The sequence below is a fragment of the Emydura macquarii genome, unplaced genomic scaffold, assembly GCF_026122565.2.
Source record: "Emydura macquarii macquarii isolate MOO-44397 ecotype Brisbane River unplaced genomic scaffold, CSIRO-AGI_Emac_v2 contig_3287, whole genome shotgun sequence".
NCBI lineage: Eukaryota > Metazoa > Chordata > Testudines > Chelidae > Emydura > Emydura macquarii.
Genome location: NW_027133424.1, coordinates 639,741 through 648,406, shown reverse-complemented (window position 1 = coordinate 648,406; position 8,666 = coordinate 639,741). Strand labels below are relative to the sequence as shown.

Below are 8,666 nucleotides of genomic sequence, written 5' to 3'. Positions count from 1 at the left end.
CCCTCCTTGGGTTTGTAGCTCCCGCTATGCCACGTTTTCCCAGGTAGTATGTCCTGTGACCATTGGGCTGGCTGACATGCCTCAGTGTATCTAGTCCGACTGCCAAGTCACAGGTACCACTTTACCCAAAGGACCCACCTCCGCAGCAATTGGCTGCTCTGGACTTCCCAGTATAAAGCAAATCCACAAAAATCCTAATGACAGGGGTGGACCCGTCAGTATCAGTCAATCCACTTCAGGGACGCTTCATGGTTGCCAATTTGTTCTGAAAAGAAAGGGACTCTAATTATTGAGGTAATTAGAAGAGGGGTGCATTCAACCTCATTCCCCGAACAATTAATCCTGTGCATAATTGGTCCGCCCTGATTGCTGTATCTATCACCGGGTAGACTGACTGACTGAGACTGACAAATAGTAATTTACAAACAAGGAACAGAATTTATTTAGGGACGGTTACATGGGAAGGGATAGGAAAACAATAGGATCCCACAACTCCCAATGACACTGTCCCTACTAAAATAATAGAACCTGGGTATGAAACGCTGGAGTTGAGATCAAGTGGGGGAATGAACTCCAGGCCCACCACTGGAACATACCCCCTCAGACTCCTCCAGTCTGTGATGTTATTTACAGTTTCTCTTCTCTCCCTACTGGGAGTGTTGGTCACGATTCTTGGATACTGGAACTGGATCTCTACAGGTAAGTCTCTTTTCTCCTCCTCTCCTGTCCTGGTGGTAAAGGTATACTCGTCTGCTTCTCGGCCTGGAACTCATCTACTTGATCCGTCGCCGCACAACTAAACAGTCCCTAGCCACGCTACCACTGGAATGGGCAGCCCTTAGTCATGGGCCTCGCTGCCTTATATAAGTTCCCAGGGGCTGATCTTACCCCATCAGAATACTGGGATTTCCCGCCTTACTCTGCCTTTTGCACACGGCATTAATTTAGTCTTCCCACCTTTCACAGTTATTAAGCAGATTTCACTGGCTGGCAACTGGCCAAGCATCAGCAACTTGCTTGTCTGAGGCTCCAACATAATATGGATTCCAAGTCCAAAATGGAGTCCTTCTTCTACTTACATATCCTGTTAACCTATGAGGAAGGGCTGTACATAACTAAAACGACTACTTATAACCTAACACTTGGGTCACACTGAGAATCTGTCTTCTCTGGGACTCCAAATCCCTCTTCTAATGGAGGATGCTTACTGTCCCCCTAGTTGGGGCTTATTTGGATCAGGTGCAGCCTTGGATCAGCTTCCCACAGATGGCTGCTCCCTCTCAACCCTATTCCTGGGAGCCCTCCTTCCCTACTGACACAGGGCTCTGCAGGAGCTCCTTGCTCTCTCTCTGCCTCTTCCTTATCTATGTTAGGCCTGATTCAGCCACCGGACCCATTTATCACATGATCTCCCTCCTTATTGCTCATTCTTCCTACCTGGGGAGGTGAGCTCACCATGGGACAGGTGGACTGTGGCCTATCTCCCCTTAAAGGGCCCAGCTACCCTGTGACAGACTGTTTTCTCTTTTCCCTCTGCAGGTATATTTTTGAGCCAGGTTTTTTCCTTTAGGATCTCTGCCGTGCCCACAGAAGGAGCTGACTGGCACTATGTAGGGCTGGGGTAAAGCTCAGGGCCTGGCTTATTCCATCATTGCTGTTGCTACCCTCACGGGTCCCAACTGGAAATGTGGGGAGCCCTGCCAGCCTTGCCAGGAGAGCAGAGCTGAGAATCCTGCAAGGGGTCATTGTCCGAGAAGAAGGTACCACTTATGTACGTACTTCATTTCTCCTTATTCCCATTGGCAGATAAGGACACACAAGCCCAGCTAGCTTGTGACCTACTGTAAGAGGGTGGCTGGCCCTGAGGGCAGGAGAGCCTGGGGCTAAGTTAGCCTGACTGCAGAATGAGCTCCATCTGTTGGGAATCAGGCACATTCCCTGCCAAGAGCAGAAGGTGGCCACTGTAGTGGGAAGGAAAAGGGCTGGAGTTTGGCTGTGGGGAAGGGCTGTGGCTGGAGGGCTGGGCTGGTGGGACAAGGAGGTGAAGGTGGAAGTTTTTCTGGCCCCAAATGAAGTCATTCTGGAAACTGAAGAGTTTATTAAAGAGGGAGAATGGATACAAAATAGGGAAAAAAAGAAAAGAGTAGAAAGAGAGAATCAGATGATGATGGTGTAACCCCCAAGGAGATTCCCTAGATCCCTGGGGCTGTGTGTGCTGGTAGCTCAGGGAGGGGGAGTCAAGGCAGGCTCAGAGTCAGCCTGGAAACCAATAGGGATGGAGATGCCTCTCCCAGGGAGCTCAGGAAAGGGGAGAGGCTATTTTGGAAGCAGTCTGTCTGGAGCCCGGAGAGGAAAGGGGCAGAACTGGCTGTGTGGGAGATGGTGAGTTGCATGCAGGCCTCTCCTCTGAGAGCTGGCCCTCCGGGACTGGAAAGCAAGATCCCTCAGCTTGAGTCCTTCCTGCTCCAAGGTGTCTCCCAGTTTGTAGAGTGTTGTTGAGAAAAGTTCCCCCTGCAGGCTGAGTTAGCCCTTAGCTCCCTAGGAGGGAGAGTCACCGCATGGCAAACTCTGCTCTGGCAGCTAGGCTAGGGCCGTGGCCTGCTGTGAGTGTGCTGGGGCAGGAGACTGAAGTCTGGATTGTTGGTGTAGTTTTGTAATCTGCACCTGGAGCCCTGCACCCCTTGGTGTTGAGGGGAAATCCTAGGACCAGAAGCAGCCTGACGCCTGAGTGAAGAGGATCCCTGTCAGCACAGCCCAGCCCCTCTGCAGTGACTGAGTCCAGTCGTCTCTGACCCTGAGGATCATTCCCGGAGCATGTGAGTGCACCGTCTCTTAGTTAGTTAGTCAGGGACATTGTCTGGGGAACCCCTACTCCCTGAACAGCATCCTCAAGCCAGGGAGTGAGGATTGTGGGGATTTTGATAATCTGCTGCCTGTTAAACCTGCAGAGGGACTGACCACTCATCCCAGTTGTGAGCCTTTGGGCTGTGCTGGACCCAGTCATCCACACTGCTAAACCCCTGCCCAGAAGATATTGTGGTCACAGGTCATCAAGGGCCCCATCAAAGTAGACGTACCAATGGGACACTAATTTTACAATTGCTACACCGGGTCCTGTGACCGGAGATCATTAAGAATAGTGTTTTACCCTATTCTGTTATAGTTATCTCCTGTTTAATACAATGGCTATGTGGAATATATTGTATGTGTTTGCGTTATTCCATGGGAGTCTCCAACTATCTGACAAGTAAGTAGGAGTTATCCTGTAGTTAGCATTTTCTTCCCAAGCTGGCCTGGTGACCCTGCCAGGAAGGAGCGACAGGGTGGAGGCACCGCCAGTTAAATTCATAGGGGGAAAAAAAAGCAGATACGCTCTGCTGAGTGGGTGGCAGGATCCATAAGAACCCAGGCCTGTCCATCAAAACCTATAAGCAGATTGGCATTAAAGAAGGTAAATGGGTGGAGAGGGGCGCTACAGTGACATCAACAAAAAAACCCAAAAGCCGAGGAAGGAAATGAAATCAAATGTTATAATAGTAATATCCCTAGCCAGAGAAATAAGACTAGGTGATGTTAACCCTGTGAAAATAGCTGATTGCATTTAACACAAGCAATAGTTTAAGAGCTAAAGCGCTGTGAGCACAGGCATAGGTTGACTTCTCTATTTGGGGGTGGGGGTAGTTCCAGTCAGGCCAGTGGGGCTGTGTGTGGGGGGCAAATTCCATGCCTGCCGGAGGCTTGCAGTTTGGGGGGGCAACAATTCCCTCTAGGTCCTCCCCGCCCCCACATTACACTAAGGTGGTGAGACGGAGATGCAAAGAATGTGAAAACAAAGAGCAAGCTGTTAAACTCCTAAAAACGAATATGCTGGGGAAAGTTAGAATAAAAAAGTTAGAATCAGTATGATGGGACTGACCTAAAGGGGAGAATCTGTGGAGTGCTGTTAGGGTTGACCTGTCATGAGAGAAGTGACTAGCAAAGGAGGAGGAGAAAGCAAGCCCTTAGCAGGTGTACTGATTACATTGAAAGGAGAGGTTCTACCTGAGAAAGTAATATTAGGGTCTTGTCTGCACTTACAATGCTGCAGCAGCACAGATGTAGCACTTCAGTGAAGATGCTCCCTATGCCAATGGGAGGGGTTCTTCCCTGGGAGTAGATAATCTGCTGTCTACGCTGGGCGTTAGGTCAGTTTAGCTGTGTCACGCAGGGGTGTTGATTTTTCACACCCCGGGGCGACATAGTTATACTGACCTAATTTCCTAATGTAGACCAGGCCTAGGTTTTCAGATATGCAGAACCAAACCATATATCCCTCCTCCCCTAAGGAGTTATAAGTGCCAATGATATGGGCATATAGCAGCTATTTGCAAAGGGAAAACAGGATGCAGTAAATGTGGGGGAGGACAGTGAAGATCTAATGAAGTATAAAAGAAGTAAGGCAATAGTACAAAGGATTATTTAAAAAAAGAAAGAATTACAAGCAGTCCTGCTCCTGGTCATGTGCTGCCTTGTGCTGTGAGCAAATCCCAGAACCTCTCTGTAACAGAGGCTGTCATATTCACTGGCTGCATAACCTTTGCAATGTGCTGTCCAAGTGCAAAGTGTTAGGAAGGCCGGGTAGTGAGGGACAGGCATAGTCTCAGCATCTCTTGGCATCCCCATCCCTAAGCCTTAATCAAGTTCACCCTCTGTTGGCTTTTTAAAGTTCACAAAATCCCAAATTCCAAAATCCAGATTCCACACCTCCCCCTCCCTCTCTCCCCAGCCCTGCAGAGCCTCACCCCTGGAGTCCCCCACACCACGGGAAACCTGCAACGGGGAAGTTGGGGCTTCAGGCTGCCAAGCAGGATGGATGCACCAGGTCCCCTGCAGGCTCTGAGTGCAATTCCTGGGCTCTGACGGTTTCAGTGAGTAGCCCTGTGATGGGATGTTCCCCTTCCCCCCACAAGACTGGAAGGGGTTAAGATTTCCAGGCAGACCAATTAACTCCACTGGCTGCACCTGGACCGGGAGACAGGGAACAGGGAATTGATTGAAAGCTGGCTCAGCTGGGCAGGAACAAGCTAGGCTTATAAAGCCAGGAAGCTGGCAACAGACAAGGGTTGCTGGGAAAGGCAGCAGTCCCTCTGGGGGAAGAGGGGCAGGTGCAGGTGCAGGTGCAGGTGCACCCACACCCACACCCACACCCACACCCACACCCAGAGAAAGAAGAGGAAACAGGACAGGTGGGAAGGAGTGATAAGGACTGTGGGAAAGCAGGCCACAGTTGCAGGTATAGGGTCCCTGGACTGGAATCTGGAGTGATGGGTGGGTGGGCCTGGGTTACTCTGCTGGCCACTGGGGAAGTGGTGCTATCAAGTCAGTGCTGGGTAAGACTGCCTGAGAGGGTTTGCATGGAAGGACTTTGGGTAACCTCTAGAAGAGGAAACCATGTAGCGACCCGGCCAGAGGGTTGAGTCACGAAGAGGGGGCTGCAGTTCCTGGGGTGAGAGGGGCCCCAGGGTGAGACAGGATGCATGAAGATACTGCTGGAGGAGGGTGTGACAGCTGGCAGGATGGCCAGGAGGAGTCGCTACTAGGGGTGAGTGCACCCTGTCACAAGCCCCAAGTCCTCAGTGTAAATCAATTTCATTCTGCAATGTTTGTTTTATAAAAGATGCCACACACAACTGCTCTGCATCTGTCTGTAACCTCTGCTTGATCAGTCATTCTCCCAGACAAGGCTATGACCTGTAAACTGGCAGACTGCATTGTCTAGGTTATTATGAACAGTTTCCAGAATCGTGGCTTGCAGCCATTTTCAGGGTCTAGTGTTTGCATGGCAAATAAATGCATCCCTCTCAATTAGTAAATCAATCAGCAGAAATCCCTAGGTTGCACATAGTAAAGCAGGCAACCCTTATTTCTCATGGTGGGAAAGTCTGCAGGGTCTGTTTGGGATTTAGAGCATGTTTTCTCTAATATAATTATACTTGCTGTCTCTGAGAAGTTCTCCCCTGGTAAGAGAGCAGCATGAAAAGTAGCTCTCTTTTTATCCTTCATCTCTGCAGCATTCTTCCACACTTCCTGCCCCTCCCTCTTCTGCTGCCCTGTGCTGTTGCTGTATGGATAGCTGCATTGGTGAGTGGTGGGATTGTGACATCAGCTGTAAAAGGAACTGTCATAGACCCAGTAATGGCCAGTGATCTCCGCATTGCTCAGTCCCCACGTCCTGTATCTGCAGACAGCTCAGAATCCAGGCAACTTCCCCTCTTGGGTGTGGCTGTTCTCGAGACCAGGAAGGATGTGGATAGATTAATGCAAATACTGGGCTGGAGGGGTCCTTGAGAGGTCACCTTGTCCAGCCCCCTGTGCTGAGGCAGGATTAAGAAAGGGTAATACGCTCTTAGTTTTGCCAGATTCCCTAATGAAGACAAGTCAAAATACATGTCCGGGGAGGGGACAGACTGTATCGCCAAATGCTCCCAGTCACAGCATTATTCTCCAGTTATAAAGCTCACCATGGGCAAGAGAGAGGAGATTACACAGATAATATGGATATGGTTGCTAGAGATGCTTCCATGCCAGCAGAAATCTTGATTCCTTGTCAGTCTGAAAAGGTGAGGATTACCTGGCAGATCTCTTGTGTGACAAAACCCTGAACATGTGCTATGGGGAACAACCAGACAGTGGTTGTGGGGAAGGGCTAGATATGACCTAAGAGGTTGTTCCTCAGCTCTAGTTATTGCTATCTTGAGAAGTAAGTTTCTGACACCAGGTTTCTCTTTGAGAGATGACTTTTTAGGTGAAATGATGGAGTAATTTGTGGAAGCCTCCTATGGCAAAGAACTAGGAAGAGGCCCCCCTTTTGCTTTGGTTTAGCAGCTGCACCAACTGGCCTTCCAGATGTTCATTAGCACAAAGCAGCTGGAGTAGGGAAAGTGACTGGCAGACACCTGACCCCAGTTGTGTCCATGTGTCCCATCACGCAGCACCTGTTAATGAGACCTGGGTCCTATTCTGGCTCTGCCAATAGCCTGCTGGGTGACTCTGTGCAAGTCATGTTCCTGCTCGGTTCCACAGTTTCCCTATCTATAAAATAAGGATCATGACACTGACCCTTTGTGAAGTGCTTTGAGATCTAGAGCTGGGATTGTTTAGTGAGGTGGCACATGCACATCCATTATGACTAGGATGAACCTTTTCTTCTGGAATCATAAGACCAAATTTGAACTTCAGGTGTGGGCTTAAACTGAGTTGAGGTGTCTGGAACACCATTGAGATCAGAGCCCACTTTTGTCACTACTGAGTTTGACCCCAGATCTCTGGAGGAAAATGTTTTGAACACTAATCGGAAAGGCAGCAGAGCCGGACCTGTGGTGCTTTCTAGGTTAAATTTTCTGCTTGTTTTCTGGCCTTATTAGAATGGTAATTCAACCTTGCTGTAACAGCTCAACACTCAGGCTGTGAAGGAAGAAGGACTTTGTTTCCAAACAATTGCAAGTGCATAGTTTGAGAATCTGTAATTTAAACTCAAATCCCACTTGTGTTAGCAGTGATGGATGGGTTTCTCTTGCTGCTTGGAGAGCCCTTGGATAGGATGCAGCAGATGCCTTTCTGATTTATGGCATGCCTCTTCATGCAAGAGGAAACAAAGAGCCCTGTTCTAATTACCATGCGCTCATTAGGATGTTCTCTTGTATTGCTTATATCTTATTCCCAGTGATATTGTGCCACTGATTTCACCCTTATGCAGATGACCTGTGTTTTACCCGTCTCCTTGGCATGGATTCAAATAGTCTTTGTTGTGGTAAATAAGACTGTGTGCGTTGTATACCGATGATGGGACATAAATTACATCTACCAGAGTGGCTCAATCAATGAGGGGGAAAAAAAAAAGCCTTTTCCAGAGAAAATCCCTCATCGCCTCCCTGTTTGTGCTGCAAGAGGAGTGAGAGGACCTAGGTTGCAGCCTTTCCTTCTGGAAATATCATTCCATTTGAATCCTGGGAATTGCCAGGGATGGGGCACCAGCAAGGGTCCTAATCAAAGACATCAAGCTGTCTCGCGATATCTGGATGTGGGGCTGTGCAGCCTCCAGCCAGTCCAGTCCAGAATAAGAGATACTCAGATGCTCATCCCATGAGAAAATAAGGAGTCCCGGGATCTTCTGCCACCTCTATTCTTCTCTGACTAGCCTTGCTTGGAGTTTGTAGTCACTTCTGTTTGGTCATAGTAGGCACAGAGTGATGTGTGACTCCATAGTTTGGTTTCACTGGGATTTATTGTCATCTTTTCTTTTGATTTCAGTTAAGGGTTCCCACCCCCAGTTTCTTCTTTACGGTTTTTGACTTGATATTCAGGGCTTTGTCAAGCTGTTGGGATGTCTGGAATGCTCTTGGTGTGATCTTGTCTGTTACAAAGAGTGCCCACAAAGTCCTGTTTCCCTGAACACAGGAGAAACAAACAAACAGGCAGCTGCCTTGCTCAGAGATCCCCAAGTCTGCCCCTCCAGCCAGCTCTGTGCCAAGAATCCCTGTCTCTCTGCTCCCTGTCAGGGTCATGCTCAAAACTCCTTCTGGGTTCCTGACTCCCACACCCACATCACACAACAAATATTCTAGCCTCTATATTTGCTATCAGGCAAACCTGGCCCTCAGTGCACATGGTTTGGCTCTGGCCTGGCG

At 49.0% G+C, this 8,666-nt stretch overlaps 1 long non-coding RNA gene across 1 annotated transcript in view; it reads left to right on the top strand.

Annotated features, from left to right (window-relative positions):
• The first annotated feature begins 5,188 nt into the window (after window positions 1-5,188).
• Window positions 5,189-8,666, top strand: part of LOC137142990 (uncharacterized) — a 39,451-nt gene continuing 35,973 nt past the window's right edge. Inside the window, exons 1-2 of the long non-coding RNA XR_010917071.1 lie at window positions 5,189-5,272; window positions 6,051-6,120. This is a non-coding gene — a long non-coding RNA (uncharacterized lncRNA). The remainder of the gene's footprint in view (window positions 5,273-6,050; window positions 6,121-8,666) is intronic.